Source organism: Aythya fuligula, chromosome 3, assembly GCF_009819795.1.
Source record: "Aythya fuligula isolate bAytFul2 chromosome 3, bAytFul2.pri, whole genome shotgun sequence".
NCBI lineage: Eukaryota > Metazoa > Chordata > Aves > Anseriformes > Anatidae > Aythya > Aythya fuligula.
The window spans coordinates 98,017,421-98,039,247 of NC_045561.1; the positions used below are offsets into that span (position 1 = coordinate 98,017,421).

The following is a 21,827-nucleotide window of genomic DNA, read 5'->3' on the forward strand; positions in this document are numbered from 1 at the left end:
CAGGCTGGATGGGGCTTTGGGCAACCTGGTCTGGTGGGAGGTGTCCCTGCCCATGGCAGGGCAGTTGGAATGAGATGGTCTTTAAGGTCTCTTCCAACCCAAACCATTCTGTGTTTCTATATTATTCTGTTTTATGTTTAAGAAACAAGAAAACACAGTGGTAAAACAGTATGCAGTGGACTGCTGTATGCCTTAGACTCACCTACCATCCAGATTCTCTCAAGTGCCACAAACCAGCAGCTTCAAGGGTCTGCAATGGCAAGTCCTAACCACCAGACAAAAGCAGCACAAGTCTTTCTTTTGAAGAGAAATTTCTGGCACTAAATTTGAAGTTTTGATGTAGAGGGAAATGTTGAAAAAGCTGCCTTTCTTTTTTGTTCTTGAGGACAAAAGTAAATATAATGGAAAGTAGATAGAAAAAATGAGCTGGAAAACAGGAATCACTGACCAGAGCACAGACACCAACAAAAATCAGGAAAGTTGAGCCCGGTTTTAAGAGACAACAGCAGAATGATTGTTAATTCAGGATGATGAGAGAAGCAGCTGTGTGTGAAAGAGAAGCTAACCAACTCTGGGGCACATAGGGAAAGCAACAAGTCCAGAAATGATTACAGTGTAATGTCATCCTTAATATTTGAGGCATGCCTATCAGAGTGGACAAAGGCTTGCTGTGGGCTACAAAACCTTCCTTAAATCAGTGTCCTGATTTCAAAGGAACTGAGGCAGACTTTTGCTCAAAGTCCTCCAGAAATGACTTGTGCATGTGATTCTTTTAGAGTCCTCAGGAAAGTCATAGAGATTTTGGTAACACCTGCAATTACAAGAAACATTCGTCAGTTTAACTGTGCTGTGCATGGCCAGGAAATCACTTTTAAAGGCAGCTGTGGCATGCAAGGCATACTGGTTCTGTTCCCTTTTATTTTTTCAGCACAAAGATGCATGCTTGGAAAGCTCTCCTTTCCTGAATGCCATGCCCCAGGATGCTCCCCTCTCCTTTCTGCTGCCATCCTCTGAACTGAAAGAATCACACACACAATTACAAAAATCGTCAGTAGTACATTTTTGAAGCTACTGAAATTTTGATACTGCAATAACTATCTCTTGCTCTGCATATGAGCCAGACAGGAGATTTAAAGGAAAAAAATCAGCATTCTGTGTCTTTCCAAAAGAATGCAGGCTCCGAGGCTCTAGCAGCATGCTCCAGGCAGCGATGCTGGGTGCTTTTCTGTTTGTACAGAAGTTAGCACGTGGAGTACTCTGAGAAACAATAAAATAAATAAATAAATAAATAACTTTTGCCTTTTTCCAGTATTGATTTTAACCCCAAACTTGTTTGTATGGGCACAGTAACTTGTATTTACTAATAGGCTGTGTTTCAGTGGTTTCTCCTGTTATGATAATATGAACCCAAATCAGGAAGAATTATTTCCATGAATTTCAGCTGGCTCCAAATTTTATGCCAAATGTTTCCCATTAATACAGTCTTTCCTATAGCTGAAGTATATAGCATTTAAGATTTAGCAAGGAGTCATTGTACAAATGCATGTTAAAAAATGCCCAGATTAGCAATTTCCCACTATTTTAGTACTTAGATTGATGGTACAGGACTAGTGCAACTCAACTACCTTTTTTATGGATGAGACATAACTCCACTGATGCCAAGAGAGTTTGTATGGTATAAATGTGGTGCAGCACAAGAAAAATAAGATCTGCCTGCAAACCAGAGCCTCAGAATAAAACAGCATCATTCCTTCATGTGACATTAACTAGGCACCTGCTTAATGAGTTACAATAATTCTTGATAACTGGTATCGTGGAATTCCTAATGTAGAGTATTTCTCCAAGTAGGCACATTATGTGTTTCTGCTGGTTTATGGCAAGAATATTTCTCTGCAAGCTACAGAATGCCATAGTAGAGAGAGACCAAAAGAATGAAAGTCTGTGGTGGTTTCACACAGCTGGGCAGCTGAACTCCACCACAACCTCTCTTACTCCCCCTCCTCAAAGGGAAAAGGGGAGAAAAATATGATGAAAAGGTCTCACAGGCTGTGACAAGGACAGGGAGATCATTCAACAATCAACATGGGCAGCAGCTCCCCCCAGACCCCCTGCTCCTTCGTGGGCTCCTCTCCACGGGCTGCAGCTCCAGCTCGGGGCCTGCTCCTGCGGGGGCTCTCCATGGGCCGCAGCCTCCTCCAGGCCAAATCCACCTGCTCTACCGGGGGCTCCTCCACCCATGGGGGGGCTGCAGCGTGGAGATCTGCTCCATGTGGGACCCATGGGCTGCAGGGGGACAGCCTGCTCCACCAGGGGCCTCTCCACAGGCCACAGGGGAACTTGTGCTGCATGCCTGGAGCACCTCCTGCCCTGCTTCTGCACTGACCCTGGGGGCTGCAGGGCTGCTTCTCTCACTTTCTCACTCCTCTCCCAGCTGCTGTTGCACAGTTTTTTTTTTTTTTGTTGTTGTTGTTTTTTTTTTTTTTTTTTTTTTTTTTTTCCCCTTTCTTCAGTCTGTTCTTCCAGAGGCCCAACCAACTTTGCTCACTGGGCACAGCTCTGTCCAGCAGCAGGTCCCTTTTGGAGCTGTCTGGAGCTGGCTCTGACCTGACATGGGGCAGCTGCTGGGCTCTGCTCACTGAGGCCATCCCTGCAGCCCCCTGATATCAAACCCTTGCCATGTAAACCCAATACAGAGTCAGTGCTGTTCTGCTGAGCACTTCTGATGAGCAATGTGAGTTCACAGTGCACACACTGGCTGACATCACCTGGAGATTGACTCTTTGTGTTTAGAAGTGTGACCGTAATTGGAGCTAAATTGTACCTTGCTATCGTTACTCAAGTTGCATATACTGATAATGGGAAAAAGGAGCTTTCTTGGCACAGTGTGTCCATGGACACTGCTTAAAGAAAGAGAAATTGATTTTGTAGACCAGAGTTACTGATTACCATTTTTCACATTGTGTACTATGTAACCCCAGGAGCAGAACTGAATCCAAGCTCACTGCAGTGAAAAGAAATTGCAGTTAAGAGAAAGTAGTAATAATAGTAATAACAAATATTAGATTACGTATTTTCTAGGTGTAAAGTTTCAGCAGTGGAAAAAAAGGGCAATAACACGTATAACACTGCATAAAAGAGAATGCTATCAGAAAAGAAAAAGCTTATTTTTAAATGTGCCTCCAAATAGCCTTCCTATATTAGCACATCCTTTCAACTTGGGTCATGGCTGAATTAAGCTTCCTACACAGCCAGGTTGTCCTGTGGATATAAATACATGCTCTAAGTCACATAAAAGCAATCCAATCCTATTTGCATTGTCACTCCACGATACAAAATGCTATAATGACCTCTTTTTTTGATGTCCAGTGCTATCTATAAGACAGGCTTAGGCCCTTTTGTTCTGAAGGAGGTCAGCTATTGCTTTGCTTTCTTAATGAGCTTCAGACATTCCCAAAGAACCTTCTGATATCTCAGACATACCTAGCCCCAGGCAAGACACTTGTGGCTTCTGCCAACACCTAAGCTTTGCAGACAGATCACATGTGACAGGTTATGCAACTGAACTGGCCTTTATATACTAGCAGAACGTTAGCATGTAAGGGGTTTATGAGGAGAAGAGCACCAGGTGAGGAAAAAATGTTTGCATATGTTGCTTCTTGGAGTGCTTTGGCTCTGTAACAAAGCATATTAGATTTAATCTTCTGTTTCATTTGGAGGTCACTGTGTAAGAATCCTTGGGAATTAGTAATGTTTTCTCTGTTCTAAAATTGCAGGTACAGAAGTTCCACGAATACTTAGAAATAATGGTTATTCCTCTACGGAGAATGACACCTGGGTATATAAGGTTGTTGCAGGTATGAAAATTCTGACTTTTTTCTCTTTTTAATTAGATCTCTGAAATACCAGTATTTTTCTTGCTCAGACTGATTTTGTTTCAAATTATTACATGACCAACCCAAGGGAACCCTGGCTTCTGGTGGGTTAACATTCATAACAACTCAAAGAAATCTTAATTAAGCCTCTGCTGAAAAGTAAATGCATTATGATAATTCATGATAATTGTTATCATGCTGGAATACCAAATGCAGAATACTGGACAAAGCTTGTATTTCTGCAGTACTTAAACTTAAAATCCTTCTCCCTCATTTTAGCTTGGAGTGATTTTTTGCGTTTGGGGCAGTAGGGAAACTTTAATGGGAATGAAAATGATGGGGCTTCAAAGGAATTATAACAAGTTGTCAGTGAAACACTTCAATTGACTTCTATGATTAGAATCACAGAATCACAGAATGGTTTGGGTTGGATGGGACCTTAAAGACCACCTGGTTCCAACCTCCCTGTCATAGGCAGGGACACCTCCCACCAGACCAGGTTGCTCAAAGCCCCATCCTGCCTGGCCTTGAGCACCTCCATGGACAGGACATCCACAGCTTCTCTGGGCAACCTGTGCCAGTGCCTCACCATCCTCTGAGTGAAGAATTTCTTTATATCTAAGGGCGTAAGGATGATAAAGAAAACTCAGAGAGTATTGACCTCTGGAACACTGAGGGTCCAAAGTATTGGTTGTTATATGAAGAAAAAATAACAATATGGTTAGAAAATATTTTAAATCAGCTGAATAATTGAGAATAAAACACCCATGGGGAAGATATTACAAAGTAGGGCATCTTCTTTACTGTATTCCATATTCTGATATTTACAGAATGTATGTTCTTTTGTGGGACAATCTCACAGCTGTTAGCAATGCGATCTGCATTCGAACTCATAGCCTTTGGTGGTTGAGAAGTGATATGGCAGAGCTAAGGCTACTGTGTTTCAGCCCTAGCAATCAATTCCTTCCATGCATCCCCGCTTATCTTTTGATATCACCATTCCATAGTAATATTATTTGGAATTTCTTTTGTGTTTATTCTCCTGCTGAAGTAGCCACACTGTCAGCCACGTTTATCAAGGTCAGAGCACTGAGCTCTGGTTATCAAAGCTCAGACAGAAAACATTACAGAATCTGGAAGTGAAAATCAGGCTCCTTGGAATTGGAGCTTTGTCAGTCATTTCAGTGGTTCCCATCCATTGAGTGCAAGAGAGAGCTTAAAGAATGAAGTCTTTGCGTAAGGCTTAGTCATCATTTCATATAAGAAATGCCACAACTAGAAAGATGCACAATATGTTTTAACTCACAGTGTCAATATGTGCAAGAATTTGTGTTTTGCTCTGCAGGGAATCTATGCAAATATGCTTCTGCTTCTTGGTCGGTGTATCATACACTTGTATTATGCAAACAACAGTATTTTTTTTTTCTTATTGTTATTCAGATAATCAGTAAATAATTTTTATCTTTAATTTGATTGGCATTTCCTGCTGCTTTGTCAGACTTGATGAAGAGCAAACCTGTGTTAAAGCTTGTCTGCTTGGTCTAGTGCTACCTGTGGAGCTAATGAAAGACATTACTGATCCATTGCTTTCCTGAATTAATAACTAACATTCAAGGGAGCATCACTGTATTAGGAGCTAATCTGTGGGAAGGAAGAGACCTTTCTATTTCACAGAATGAGAAAGTCTTTTCTCCTTTATTCCTAAGCCTCTAAGCTTGATTCAGCAGCTCTCCCTCTCAGCCAAGTTACCAGAGGGAACCCCATCACTGAAAATCCGTCACTGAAATCACTGAATTATAAATGAAAGACAAATCAGATCAGAAATGTGTCCTTTGTCTTACAAAGTGATAAAAAGAGAATCCCTCCAAAACATTTAACAGCTTGTGCCAAACACTCTTCAGCAGAAAGCAGAATCATACTATATTGAATGACACGAAAAATTAAAAAACTGCCTTGTAGGTTCCAGAGCCTTGCTTTTGTTTCGCACTCAGCAGAACCAGTTTATAACTTGCCCTGTTTTCCCCATAGACTCAAGCTGCAGGAAAAATAGTTGTCAACTCATCGGACATACTGCTGCAACGGACTGCCTTGCTCCTGGGCATGTTTGGGATCAGTCTCTCCAGCTACAGCACACACCAGTTGGCTCAACAGAAGAGACTTCCTGTGACCCTTTAAGCTGTGTTGGGACGTGGCCCAAGAAATAAATGCTTGTGTCAGTAGTGCTGATGAGTAGCTTTTCTGTCTCCATGACCAATGTGGACGTAAAGAAACACTTTGCAGCCTCGATTTCTACATGCAAAGTTGAAAGGATGGAAGAATACAGATTTCTCCAAGAAAGAAAAAAGAATCATGGACTAATGGAGGCATCAGATTTCCAAGCATTGTCTGTAAATATAATGGATTTCCTTTGTTATCCAGTGCATACATAAAGGGACATCTGAAAGTATAAGATAGAGTTAAATTCAGAGTAGTTGTAAGCAGATTGATGAGGATGCCATGCTTAGCATTGCCTTGCTACAGCTTTTGCACGTTGACTCCTATGCAAAGACTGATTTTGAAAAGGAAACATGACAAGAGTTAAACCAGATAAAAGTCATCTCTCATAGACTACTTTTACTGTTATATCTAACTGAGATACACATTTACGTGGATTACTGAGTTTGTGCACTGTAACCTTTACTATTGAATCTTAGACATCTTTTTGATACCTCTTGTGTAGAAATGTTTGTTTATTGAAACACGTGCTGATACCCTTCTGCAACAGCAGAGATGGCTGGAGGCTATACCATCAGTACATTATTGGAAAGGAACCGTGACACCAGACCAGATAACTTTGTAATACTGTACAGAAACTCTAGAAAGGATCAGTAAAAAATTTGGGTTGGGTTTTGTTGTAGAGTTCAACAACTGTTCATTATTCCTCTGCAGAAACTCGTCATTCCAAAATATGCATTCTGATTAAAATAAAATAGAGACTGACCTTTTTTCCCTCCTTTTCTCTTGTTTTCTTGTTCTGTTCACTCAATGTAATACCTTATTCAGGAATGGTCTGTCACTACTGTTTAGCATTTTGCAGCTGTTTCTGATGCTTTATGTAAACATGGCTTAGTAGGCACTTCTGTACATATGTTATTGTTTGAAATCCTTTGTTCTCTGTTAATAAATGCATTTTTTTTCAATGTTTAAAGTTCTTTCTTCTGTCAACAATATTTATATTCAACCACTAAGGGGCATCCTACACAGCTGAATGTTTTGAAGTCTTCAGATTGTTCAGCTCAATTTTACAAACCACAAATTGAATAAGGTTGAAATTCTTACCTGTTCTTTTCAAATTGTTCTGCTCCCTGTTTTCCATTCTTACCCCCTCCAAGAGATGTCTCTCTTCTCCCCACAACTGTGGTTAATTTGAAGATTAGAAAAGCATTGTTTACAAGGTCATTTTTTTTGCAATTTACCAAACCACAAATTGCCTCCATCTTGTACAGCCTTCTGTTTATATTTAAAATTAAAATCATCATGTAATGGAATATTCCATCTTCTGCCTTCTACCTACAAGAAATTAAAATAGACAACAACAACAACAACAACAACAACAACAAAACATGATTCTTTTGACAAAAGGGATAGAGCTGGAAAGCATTTCATCACATTGACTGAGGATATATGGAGTGACATCTCCCTCCCCCCTGTGTGTAATAATCATGACTTTCTAATCAATGCACATGATCTGGGTGAGCTGTGTTTCTTTCAACTACTTTCCTGCACTCGTGCAAGGTGAATGCAAAATCAGCAGCCGTTATCACTTCCATTACTATGCTAATATGAATTCTTCTCTTAGATAAAAGCCAAGTATAATAACATGGTGCAATTTTAAGTACAATAACAATATGATTTTCAGAAGATACACTAGAACAAATTAAAATAAATGATAACTTGACCAGTGACACATGCTCATCTTACTGCATCATGGAAATGGAGCTCACGTATTTTTTCCATGAGAATTGCTTTCAATAGTTTTGGAAGTTTTACTTGGGACCAATGAAACCATCAGAAAGTCAACACAGGCAATATACAAATGGGGCCATGGAGAACTCAGCAAAGATATGGGACTTTGGAGCCTCAGGAACATAGAGTGAAGCAGCAGGAAGGTAAAATGGAAATTAATTACAGAAAGGATACATTCAAATTTGATGATGGTGATTTGGGCCTGGGCTGAAAGTCATCTTTGGGTAAAAAGTTAGGATTCCATCCAGCAGAAGATGTAGGCATCTACAACAAGCATATCTGCTGCAGTAAAAATCTAAATCCAAAATTTAGATTTTCTAAACCACAGCTGCCAGCTCACACTGGCCGTGAAGGACATTCCCTTGCCTATTCCTTTTGCTGCTGAGGCTCTCTGGAAGATCTACCTACAGGCTTCTCTGCAGCCAGGTAACCAGGGCATGATGAGCAGGAGGACATTAAACCTTGTGTGGGTGCGCAATGATACAGTCATCTTCTTATCCTCCCTGTGGCTGGGAGGGAGACAGGTTTGCCCAAAACATGGCTGGAAGATAACATCCCCTCTTCCCTCTGTCCTCTTGTTTGTTTGTTAGAACAAGCACTCCTTGGCAGAGGAAGAAGTAAAACCAGTGAGATTCTTACAAATGAGCCATTGGCACTGTGCCTTCTTCCTCTTGAGATGATTTCCTTGGCAGGACTGGCATGGTCCCGTGAATTCCTGATCCTACAGGAGGAGAGTCATGATATGACCTTCTCAGAGCTACACATCCACTACAGGAAGGGGCCTACATTCAGAATTAGGACAAACTGAAGACTTCTTCCTCCTCGTTACTTACTTAGTTCACCTCCTTTCCCTCACCACAGCCAGCATGTCATCTTCTGCTCTTGGACCTGACCTAAGTTTGCCATGTTTATAGACAGCTAATTTCAGCCTGCAGACTCCAGTAAGAAGAATGGCTCCCGACAGCTGGGTGGGATGCTGCTCCATGTTGCAATTCCCAAACCTGCCTGCAAGTTTAGTCCTTCAAGCTCCGAGCACACCAGACTTCAAGCACATGTTTATGTCTCATTGAAGTCAAAGGGGTGTTTAAGGAACATCCTTGTATCCTTTGCCAAACGGAGGTATTTAATCTCTTCCTTGATCTCCCCCAAAAAGCATTTACATTTTAAACATATTTGTACTTTTGTTTATATGGATTTTACTTCAGAAATGTTGGCAAGTTATCAGCAATTGAATGCTGATGAAAGTTGGGAGCCTGGTGAGCTTCGGGAGGCTGCTCAAAGCCTTTTGCAAGGCTTTTAAGAAACACCAGCAATGGATTTCATTTGGCACATAAGTTGTTATGTTTGTGGAATTATGCTCCAGGAAATACTTTTTACCTTTGCTAGCTTGTAAAAATATTGAAGCAGAAGTAGGATTTAAATAAGTAAATATTAGACCTTCTTCACAAATACACTTTAAAAGCCATTTCATAAAATTTGTTTTACAGATTTTCTGTTGAAAATCAGGCAAATATAGGTTAATATCTCCTGATGCCAAACAATTTTAACTAAGCAAATCCAATTCTGTCAGCAGTCGCTTCTCTAGTTTGATTTATGCCTCGATACATCAAGCTAATTATTTTATTCTTTGAGAAGGAATCCCAGGAGATTTTGTAGCAGCGTGGTTTGTGTGCCCGAGTCCACCTCCTAAAGTCAAGTGGAATGAAAGTATTAAATAATCAGAAAACCAAACATCTTTGGTATTCTCTTCAAATAGATGTAGAGTGGAGAGTGGTTTGAGGGGAATGGCATTACTAGCGTATATCAGGGAGCATTCAAGCTTGGCCTGTTGAGCTAAATAAAGTCCATTAAATCCACTTGGAATGGAAAACTTTCACATATGTATACTAAGTTCTCCAAAGCAGAATTTCTGTCTTCTTCACATCTTCACATCTTTCTGTCTTCTTCACATCTTCGTCACAATGGACAGCCCGGAACATTTACTCACACTCATTCAATAAGAAGTAAAGTATAAAACGAATGCAACATCTGTGATATCTTTTTGCAGATCTTCTGAAAATTATGGTTTTGTATCACAATTCCCACTCTAAAGCATTATTGATCTATAAAATTGGAGGTTATAGACCTGAAGACTGTGTATCTCCAGATATGCCACAGACCAAGAAGAACTCGAACAGTTACCAGTCAGCGGACACTTGGTCAATCATTTGGCAGTGGTAATGGAATCGTCACTCTGTGACTTAATCTGCATATAAAGAGAGAATAAAATCAAAACAAGATCTCTTCTATCCCTAAATTATGTACACATCTGCTGATACAGTCTGAAGAAACAAACAAGTGGGATGGGTTATTTTCTGTCCTTCAGCTACCCTGGAGTTTCATGTTGGACAAAGCAGGTATCCAGCTCCTTGTTTAAGGAGCATCTGCCCTGGCCCTCAGGGGAGCTGCTGCATGGCTCTGGGTTGTTCTGACTGCACAACCCTTGGTACCTTGCTGAGAAACCCTTATCTTTATACCCTGTGTTTTTGCTTGTGCCAGATACATGTCTGACCTCAGCTGAGGTTTTGGGTGCTGCTGTGATGGTAACACACCATTGAAAACTCAATCATCCTTGTCAGTATGGTCTGTGTCCACATCACCTTTTCAATTCCCAATTAAAGTTCCCATCAATGATAAAACAAACAAAAGACGTCAATGTTTATCATTGCTTTTCCCCCTTAGTTATGAATAGCCAGTGACAACATAAATTAATCCCCTCAATCTGTCTTGTCTTTCATATGACTTTCTTTTTACTCTTCCACAAAGACAGCAAATTAACAAGGTATCTGAGAGGTAGTTTAATCACACAGTAGATTAATATGGTTCCTGGAGCTATGTTCACTTCAGGTTTTAACTAAGCATGTAATCATGAGCTATGGTATGGGACTGACTTTTAATCAGAGTTCTCCTGTCTTTGTAGTGAGTGTTTGCAAGTATAAAAACAGTCCAAGGAGGCCCAGAAAAAGATGTTTCTCCACCTCCATAGCAGAATGTCTGTGAAAATATCTTAAGAGGACAATAAGCTTGGAAAACAGTAACCCAATCCTTTTCCAATGTTTGTAGGAGCTTCATATAATCCACAGCACCCCCTCTAATGAAATCCATCCTGCAAGGGAAAAATTTGAGGCAGGGTGGTTACAGGACGTGTCTGATGCCAAACTGAGTGAGGATTTGGATTAATTCCCAGTAGTTGCTTCAGTATGTTTCCATTCAGAAATTGTGGTCGAGACTCATCTCAGCGAGCACGAGCCACCAAAAATTTGGGTCCCATTAGCTCCCTCTGTGGGCAGCAAGGGCTGGCTTTTGCTGGACAGCAAAGTGGTTTCTGGAAGCCACTTCCACCTTGTGGCCTGGCAGCCGCCTGAAGGGACTTTAAAATGAGCTGAAGGAACGTGCATGGTTTCCTTACACAGGGATTTACTTTATGTTTGGGGAATATTTTATTTTTTTCTGTAATTTTCCTGACTGGGGAAAGGGGGTGTATCTTCCTTCCATGATTTAAACCAGAGTAAGGGAGAAATACCAATGGAGAGTGACCCTGTTGCTGATAAACATTTTGAATCTTTTTAAAAAATAGCAAATAACAAATTGTTTTGTCCTTCACTGTGTGTTCTTCGGTAATGAATTACAGGAACTTTAAACTATCAGCCCAAAAGGGATGGTGGCACATAAAGCCAAAATGCATAAAGGCTTGAACAGAATCATCACTGGCTGGGAATAACTCAAGCAACGTGTGGCTTTCCTGTCATAACTGAGCCATAATTCTTTTTAAAGAGAAAGCTTTGCCCTAAAGAAAGGGAAAAAAAAGGTGCACAGGAGTGTGTGCTGCTCCCAGCCACATCGTGGTAGACCCTCACTGTAGATGGGGAAAGAAAGGGTGGGGGGACAGCACAGAAAACCCGGATTTACCCTCACTTCCAAGGCTGCAGACATCACCTAAGGGTTTTTCATACTGTTGCATCCCCTGCTGGAATTAGACTGTTAATTTGACAATATTCATCCCAAGGGGAGAAACTGCAGAAACACCGGCAGTGTTGGCCATGCAAAGATATCTGCAATGTATTTTTCCTCCTTCTCATCAATTTTTCAATAAAGAACAGTTCAGCTCTTTGTATTCGCGTCCCTGCCTACATCTCTCTGGCCTTTTCCTTGCCGAGCAGAAAGGCACCGAGGCCTCGGCTGACCCCATCATACAGAGCAGTGTGCAATGAAAGGATAGGCATAATTCAGCACAGAGCAAGAGAGAAGAGCAAACATCCCTCCAGGAGGAGGAAGGGAGGTTTAAATCCGACCTCACAGGCCATGCAGGGAGCCTAGCATCCATCAGAGCCAGAGGTGGCTGCCATCAGCCAGTGCTCCTGCAGACATTTAGCAGCACTGGGGACTCGAGCCCTGTGTAGTTTGAGCTGTGGTTTAGTTCTCCCACAGTCTCAATGTAAGTTGTGCCAAAAAGACAGGAAGGTGAATGTAAACCCACCAGCTTATACTGGGTCACAAACAGGTTTTTGTGGGTTTGGTGTTTGTTTTCCTTCTTCTGTTAAATCATGCAGTCTGACTTCCACTTCATAGCTGCCCTCCCACACAAAAGCAAAAATATTTCTTCACTGCGTAACACGTTAAAAAGCCCAGAGTTTGCTCAAGGATGTTGCCACTGAAGTTGGATGCTAGACCTTTATCTCACTAAAACTCAGACACTGCATATTAAATGCTCAGCCCAAGCTATTTCTGTAGGTTTTCTCTATAGCCAGTGCCAAAAATCGACATGTCCAGAGAGCATCTGATCCCCTCTGGAGGTGCCCAGAAGAGGAGGGCCAGTTCCACCACCAAACATGTGCCTCTCTCCTCATTGACTCAGAAAGCATGTGGAGAAATCACTTGGACTGGGCACCTCGCCTTTAGAAAGCCCAAGGGGGGGTGAGACAGTAATTTCCCATTGAGGACAGATACTGAGATAATCAGTTAGCAAATTCAGAGGCACAACTGCCAGGATCTGGATAGCTTTCACAGGGAGCAGCTCAGCTGCAGAGTCCAAGAAAGCAGAGCCTGGGCACTGACCTGAGGCACTCGGACAACCCTGAGAGCCTGGAGCAGCACTGAGTAAGATTACACTTACACTGGAGATGTAAATGTGTACTCACAAGCAAAGCACACTGCCCTTGCCACTCATTTGTCCCAAGCTAACGATGCCACAGTCCTCTTCAGGCAGAATTAATGCTCGTCATCCTGAGATGCCCAGCACCCTGGCACAGTGCAATGCATGTGACACGGGGAGTGAAGCAGCACAAGAAATGATCTTACACACATCAGTACTGAAACACCTCCACCCATGGGCCATCCCATGTTCCTCGTGAACTCCACTGTCATCTCTGAGATCTGAGTAAAAAGTGAGTTGTGCTCCACTTTGATTTGCTTGGTTCCTTTAAAGGTACGCTGCATATGCTCATAGTCTAACAGCCCTTCTGATGAAATATTCTTTTGTCAATATCTATATGATAGTATTCTTTCTGTTAACACAATGCTTGGCATAAAATGTTATTGGTTATTACATTCTTTAATCCCAGGGACTGCTGAGAAGTTCTCCATAAATAATAATTTTCATTTGCTTTCAATGCAGGCATTTATAAGTAATTGTGCAATATCGCCAGGGGTGAGTTATCAGCAGATCTGTGCTGCACCGTAAATAAAGTGCTGTGTGTGCTTTGTGCTGCGTGAGCAGAGGTGGCGCCAAGAACCCCAAACCATCCACTTTGCCCCGTGGGAGAGAAATGGATAATGTGGAGAGCAGCGTCAGGCTCTACGTGCCTGTCCGATGGGGATGCTGGCAGCTATTTCCGTACTTCACCCTTGCCTTCATGCCTCTGCTCTGCCCATGGTGGCCATTTCTAGACACTGCCAGGCAAAGCCACCAAAAAGCCTTGGTATTTACTGCGCAGAAAATGAGCTGATGTTGTAGGTAGAGATGCAGCGATGAAAATAATGGTCTCTGCAATAAAAATTAAAAAATCTTGTACAGAAATGATGGCCTCCTGGGTGCCTGAGGTCCTCTCCTCCTGAGAACAAATCCAACCTTGCCAAGATCTTAAGTCATCTGGCTCCACATCCATCAGCAACTGACTCAGCGGTCTTCCCTTCCTCCAGCTGCATAAGTAGCTTGTTAAGTGTCGTACAGCCAGGGATGATATCAGTCCTTAATGAATGGATGTTTACAACTGCTGTTGCAATTGCTGCTGGAGGCCCCAAGGATCTCCCTGTTGTGCTTGGCACGCACAAACAAGCTAAACATAATATCCTGCCCCAATGGTTCTCCATGCAAATGAGCACGATGCAAAGTGTGACAGGTCACCCAGACAACCTGTTAGAGTTTCTGAAAAGCCAAAAGGGAGCAATAGAATGTTTTTCCTGCCTTATTTGTCACCGGCTCCTAATAAAAGGAGGGGGAAAGGCATCAATAAATCTGCACAGAGAGAATGAGGAAATAACTGAATTGCTCAGACCATCAACCTCACTGAAAGTGTCCACGCTGTATTAGATAATGTTGAAAGGGAGTTATGCCAAAGTCTCAGATGCTTTGTATCTACAAAGTCTGAAACAGTGCTCTTAGATGTTATGTCTAATTAATATAATCTGTGTATGGTTACTTTAAGTAGTATTTTAGAATCAGAATCCATTACCTGAGAGATGCTGCTGCTAGAGAGCAAGCACTCACCTAATAACTGTGCTATTATCAGGTGGACCTGAGGAATCTGTCTCTGGAGTACGTTGGGATCTGGCTGAAGCACTCAGAGCCATTAGTGGTTGTATCTGAAATTCAGGTGAGTTCCCAGAAGACTGAAAAAGGGTAAATATCCTAAAAAGCCTAGGATCAGCTTGCAATTCAACAGCACTCAGCAAACACTCAAGAGTACTCAACAAGTAATCGTAGCTATCTGCAAACCCACAGAAAACTAAGATGATAAAAAGCAGCTAACTTGTTTACCAGGAATAAATCATGTGGAACCAACCCAGTTCCCTTCTCTGACAAGCTAACAAGCAAGTGGGCAAGCACTGTCGTAAGTTAGATGGTCACAGAATAGTCTTGTAAGCAAGCTGGGGAAATACACTCTTAAATGAGCTGCTGTAATGAAGTCTCATCTGATAACTACAAAGAATGAACAGTATTCTTTGGGTATCCGGGAGAAAAAGTACAGAATGGGTTGCTGCACGCTGCTGAGAACGGGGGCTGCTTGATATTTTTACTAATGACTCATATTATGAAAGTGGGTATGCATAAAACATCAACCCAGGAAGGTCTGCAAGTGCCTAAAGGCAGGAGCAGAATTCACAATGATCTGAAATCTGGAGGGTGATCTCAAACCGGCAGTGCAATTCCAGAAGGATAAGTGCAAAAAGCCTGATGCCTGGGGAAAAACATCAGCTGTACAAACATGGGACGAGCAGGAGCACAGGATCGATGGGGTGAATCACAGCACAAGTCATCTCTGTCAAACCCCTGCGGGGGCAGGAGGCCGTCTCGTGCGGACATCTAGAGCAGGGCTCTCACACCAAGCTGGTGTGCTTTTCACACTGCATTCTGGCAAAGCTAAGGTCGTCCTGCCTGATGATATTTTAATGGATACATAACGCAGCCCCAGGCAGCCCTGGTGTTAATTCTGGATAAAGCTGGTTTGTATAAGAAACTCACCAAGACCAGACTGAGAGGCCAGCACATCAACCAGTGCTTGATACTGGAGAATCACCAGATGGAGGATGCCACCTAACATTCAAGCAGGGACTCAGGATCTCAGACCTTCTCCTTCCTGCAGTTTGATGTACAGGCACATCAACATGCATGGCAGCATTGCCAAGTGCTACTGAGCTTTGTTCAGTACAAGGGCAGAGCTGGAAGTCATCAGTTTTCAATTTTATTTAGTAAAAGAAGTGCCAGAAGAGTCAATTTCTTGTTGTTCTGCCCACTCTTCCTGGGAAAGGGTCCATAAAATTACAGGAAAAGAAAAAGAAAGAGGAAAAAGGAAAAGGAAAAGGAAAAGGAAAAGAAAAAGAAAAAGAAAAAGAAAAAGAAAAAGAAAAAGAAAAAGAAAAAGAAAAAGAAAAAGAAAAAGAAAAAGAAAAAGAAAAAGAAAAAGAAAAAGAAAAAGAAAAAGAAAAAGAAGAAAAAAAAAGTCTGTCTTAGATTTATAAAGACATTGAAGCCAAATCCAGGTGGCTTTCTTCAGGTATCACAAAATTTCACCTCACAGAAATTAGCAGTGCCACGTCAGGTGGATGCCACAGCTCAGAACCACAGAATGGCTGAGGTGGGAAGGGACCTCTGGAGCCCATCAGGCCCAACCCCTGCTCAAGCAGGGCCACCCAGAGCAGGGTGTCCAGGCCATGTCCAGGTGGCATTTGAAGATCTCCAAGGAGCAGACCCCACTGCCTCTCTGGGCAGCCTGTGCCAGTTCTTCAGCACTTTGAGCCCTGGCAGCCCAGCAGTCAAAGCACCCGTCCCAGGATGAGGAGGGCTGGAGGTGGCACCAGAAGCTCCATGAGCAGACACCTGTGGCCTCTTTATTGGGGCTGGGGAGGAGGCAGGGTCCTGCTCCAGCAGAGGGGGTGCACAGGGAACACCATCGAGCAGCAGCAGAACAGCATCCAAAAGCTCGAGTATGAAACCTGGCCAAAAACTTCATGCCATGGATCTCTTAGTGCCTTCCCTGTTCTTCCCGTGGTTCCCCAAAGTAATGTGACTGCACACACAAAAACAGACTGAGTGAACTTCAACAAAAGTAATTCGCTAAACGTAATTAATTAATGTTTCTGTTATAATCTCCAAGACAGAGCTGTGAGATTGTTTGCAAGCGGTAAACAGCTGCAATCACCTCAAGTGAAAAACCCAGTCCTGAGAGAATCGCACTGCAATACTGCGCCATTGAGGACGTCTGCAGTCGCAGTCCCTTCATGGGAGGAAGGACAGCAGCAAGTTTCTCACCTCTGTGCTCACCTTCTCCTTGCAGTGTAGGGCTGCTGGACCATAAGGTCTCAGAGTTAGACCTGGTCTCAGCAGCCACAGCTGCACATCCACAGGGCAAAGCCCCCTGAGGCACTTAACATCCACCACCTCCTCTCTGGGAGCCTCCCTTGGCTCCCTTGACCAGAGAGGGAGTTTGGTGTCCAGTTTTGGTGAAGGAGCACAGTTTCAGTTCCCATTTCTGCAGTTTTTGCCCAGTTTTAGCATTTTATCTATTTTATGCCCCATTCTAATGTTTGACTTTCTAAGTACAAGTAACTCTTCCTGTTACTGCCATTGTTGTTCACGATCCAATTCACTAGCCCAGTGTTATTGTTGGTTGTTTTTGTTTTGTTTTTTTTACTATCAACATTATGTAACCCAAATAATAGTTTATATGCCTAAGGTAAAGTCAAGTTAATGCGAAAGCAGAAATTCCTTGTTTATTTTTAGTAACAGAGCTTTTATTTCACATGCTATTGATCATCGAGAGACAAAATGTTATTGTGGGTTTCCTTCTTAGCTCTGAGCTGTTCACACAGCACTGGCGTGGGTGAAGTATGAAGACTAAGAGAGAAGAGAAAGGATATTTCTTTCAGAAATGTAGGCGCAAATAGAACTGGTCCAAAAAAAAAAAAAAAAAAAAAAAAAAGATAAAAAAACTCAGTGAAAAGTATCTCAAGTATCTCTGTTAATCTCTTGTTGAAATCTAGCTCTTTTTTCAACCAGCTCTAGGACAACCTGAAGAACTTGGGCCAACACCAGGCCAAAGCTATTCTTGGCAATATCCTGGGTCACCTTTCGCAGACAGAGGGGTTGAAACTTTAACATTTGCTGTCAGAACCAGCATCATTTTATCAGTTGCACAACCAGCCAACAGCCTTGCCCTGCTGGAGGCAATGACCTCCATGCAAACCCCGCTGAGATACCAAGTGGAGGAGCATGGAAGAGCTTTCTCACCCCGCAGCAGCCAGTTGGAGCCATGTGTTGGACACATGGCAGGCCCAGAGACCTGGACCCTCAGGCTCCTCAACAAATGGATCCAGTCTGACTCACTATACATCATTTTTCAGTGCTGCCTGCCGAGGATGATCCATAAAAATGACGTGCATCTTTCATTTTAAGTAATCTCTGATGACTCGTAGACTTGCTCTCCGGAATAACTGAATCTGAATATCCATTACTGGAAGGAATTTGAGGACACATCTCCAGATGAGATCCTTAAAGCATCCCTGTTACAAGGACATATTCATAAACCTACCTGTGCAAACTCCTGCCTTTACAGATGTAAGAAGGCAGACTTTTTTTGATGTACCATTAGTTTTGCCAACCAGGAAAGTTTCACATAACAGCAGTGAGTAAGAATTCAGTCAGCCCCTTGTATCTGTGCTTAAAAGATAAAGGAAGAACCAGAAGAGAACAGAGAATTGAAAAGGAAAATAAATGGACTCCTAGCCCCAGCTGCTGATTATTTTAAGTGCTGTGAAAATCGTAATGTTAGCAAATTTAATTTTTCCTCCTTTCTACAAGTGATGAGATATGTTCCTCTTTAGGAGTCTGTGAGCACAGACCTGGGTGCGACTTCTATTTACCAGCTGAGTGTATAACAAGGTTGAGTGGTTTAGACAAATGATTCATCCTTCTCATCGCTGCCAAAAAACTGCCTCACCCCGTGGAACACTGTACTGGGAATAAGGCAATCTCTGTCACTTTAAACTCTAAATATCTTTAAAGAAGGCAGAAGATGTTAACTTGATGCAAAAGCTGCTGGGTGAAGCTCTTGCTGTTGTGCTGCGGCTACCGACACTGGTTTAATACATAGTGGTTCCTTGTGCCTACTAATACATTTGTGGAGAGCAAGCAAAGAAATGTGCAGGGTTATTATCACAGTAGGAAATGCTTGGGACCAAATGCAAGGGCTGGGCTATTAGGAGTGATCCAGTTTGCTCCTACTGTGATACACGGAAACAGAAATTACATCAGGGCTAGAGGGGTGGTGAACAACTTTTTAAATGCCATCCATATACAAATGCTGTAGGTCAAAGCCTGCTTAGAATCAAAGACTCATTTTGTTTGGAAAGACCCTTACGATCAAATCCAATCATCATCAAGCCCAACCATTGTACTTCATACAATGATTGTGAGGGGATTTCTGGAGTGAATATTCACCTGAAGTACTTTGGTGTACAAAGAGGGGTGGGTGGGTTGGCTTTCCCCTTTCCTTCGCTTTGAGTCCTCAGTCCAATTCTGGACATTTAGATTGACTAGTTCCATTCAGATTTAAGTGGGTGCATATAAAATTATGTCAGCAGTACGTTTACTTAGCTGCTTTTAATATTTACAATAGCTCAGGAACTTCCCCTGACAACACCCTCAATGGAAGCAGAAGTCTCATGAAATTCCTGTGTTGAAGAAAAACATGAAATCTATCTATCTCAGGAAAGTTTTCCCTGAGAAGAAGCATTAAAAGCAACCATTCCATAAAAATGCCCTCTATGTACCCCACAGGGATGACGGTCCCATGAAGACACACTGGTCTTGCACCAAATCTCTGTTGTTAAAATGAGGGATGCTCCTTGCTGTGGTAGGGCTGGCCAACAGGATTCTGCTCAGCAGGTTCTGCTGCTGGGTTGGCTGCACACCTATCAGTATGCAGAATATAGAGTGGCACAGCAAGTCTGTAACTGCATATGTAACCCATTATTTAATGGTACACCCTGGGGAACAAGGGAGGGGAATTCTCTACAATCAATGAGAACTCACTCTTTAGGGTGTCTCTCTGACAAAGTGCAACTAATGTGAAGTGTGGCTCCATGGGATATGGTAAGTTTGGGGTTGCTAAAAGATAAAATCCCATTGAGGACAGAGCGGACTGACATCACAGTCTGAAGTAAGAGGCAGTTCAGCTTGTGGAATGAACACTACCAGATATCTTAAAACATCCCAGTCTTAAGTAACTCCATCACTCTGGAAAAAATAAAATTTTACTCATGTGAATTCAACCCCACTTCATTTGATAGCACTCTGCTATCTAGCAAGAAGGAATAATTTGACAAGATAGTCCTTCAGAATCGAAACTGATTTTATATTTTCCTTGCTTGCACCTCATTTGTAGCCCATCCTGCCTGCTCAGTCTTGTCTTTGCACTTCATTTGCCTGCCTCCTCAGTTTTTCTGGTGCACCAGCTCATGGCACTGTGCCACACACCACACAGCAAGAGAGGTCGGTGTTACAAGAGGTATTTCTAATTGCAAGTCATGTCATTCTTCAAGCTTCATCTGGGGCTCAGGTGGAGAGCAACAGCTTCCACCCATCTGACCTTGTGAAAGACAGGCTGAGAGTGGAAATAAGTCAGAAAGTAACAGGAAGTGGAAAAAACTTATCTATTGATAGGAAGACTTCTGACTACTAGGTTTTATGTCTGTAGTTAAATGGGCTGAGAGGAGGGACCAGTTACTCCCTGGTTATAATGAGACAACACTCCACAGACAGCAGAGAAGGTCTGATGGTGATGATACCGCTTGTGTTGACTACACTGGGTTTGGATTAGGATCTAAATTCACACAAAATTGCCATCAAATAAATATCATTAAAACTTTTGGGCTTTACTCTTGGATTCTCCAGACTTTTTTATAAAATTGTAGACTTGTTTCTGAAAGATTAAGGAAGAAAAAAATAGATATGTTGTTTAGTAACCCATGTTTTATACATTTGTAAAAAGTTTGGAAGATTGCAAACTTTTGGATAACTTTTCAAAAAAAAAAAAAAAAAAGAAAAAAGAGGATGCCTGTCAACTTAAATGAGTAAACTGGAATTTCTGTCATAAAAGCTAACTGAAAGCACTTCTGTGGAAAGCCATAGAGAAAAAATTTTAAAAATATATATTTATATATGACTGGTCTGATCAGATAAGTGTCAGTATGTTTGGAAAATGGGAAATCAATCACTGCTCTTGGCTGTCCATAGACATTTCTCTCTGAGCCGAGTTGCCCAAAGCTATTTCTCAGAATTGCAGTCTCAAGTCTCTGCAACCACCACGTTCCCTTTCATGTAATAATTATTAGTTGCTTTTTTTCTAGAGAATTCTGAGTATTCTGCTTCAGTAAGAAGTGAATGCAATGATAGGCATTACTTTGAATATACCAAAAAGCACATTCTTCCCTGTAAATACTTTCCAAGTGCTTTAGATAATTGGCTCTTCAAATGTTTTTACTGAAGTAGCTTCATATTTCTGGAGCAAGCTGCACGTGATAGTCTCCCCACGACATAAATCGCACCACTCCCAGGGAAATCTCCTACCAGTCATTGTTCTCAGTAATGGAGCCATCTTCAGAAACCTTTGCATAATATTTAAGTTTTGTCTGAGCTATTTCCTGACAATTAAATGTGATCCATAAAAACAAAATAATAATAAGCATCTGGACAAAAGTGTCGAGGCAGGAATATCCTACAGTGGTGGGATAACATTAAAAGAGCTCCTACATAGCCCTCTTATCACCAACAACATATTTAGCTTGTAAATATTTTCACTGGGAAACGGTATTAAAATGAAAAGAAGCAAGAGCAGGATACCACGGTGTCATTTCTCAGTTTGAAGTTCCAGAAGGGCTTTCTCAAGGCACATCAGGGCACCTCTGCTCTCCCTGTGCCTCAGGAGCTGCTCTCAGCTCTCAAAAGAGGGCATAAAAGTAGGCTCCAGACCCCTGTCCCCCTTGCCCTGTCCCACCACGGTGCCTGAGGAGCTTGGAGCCTCCATCTGCTGCCCTGGGGAGCACGTGTCACCACCCTGCACATAGAGACCAGCCACCCTCTTGATCCTTTTTTGATAAAAGAGGGGATGAGTGAAACCTCAAGGACCACCCATGTCATGGGGTGTCTCCAGCAGCCAATTTCACAGGGTTGCAAAGCTCAGTTCTGGCTTCACA

The 21,827-nt window shown here is 42.2% G+C and overlaps 1 protein-coding gene across 1 annotated transcript in view; it reads left to right on the forward strand.

Annotated features, from left to right (window-relative positions):
• Positions 1 to 7,051, forward strand: part of ERICH1 (glutamate rich 1) — a 98,209-nt gene extending 91,158 nt beyond the window's left edge. Inside the window, exons 8-9 of the mRNA XM_032185265.1 lie at positions 3,774 to 3,854; positions 5,901 to 7,051. The gene's annotated coding sequence lies outside the window, so the exon portion shown is untranslated. The remainder of the gene's footprint in view (positions 1 to 3,773; positions 3,855 to 5,900) is intronic.
• The last annotated feature ends 14,776 nt before the right edge of the window (positions 7,052 to 21,827 follow it).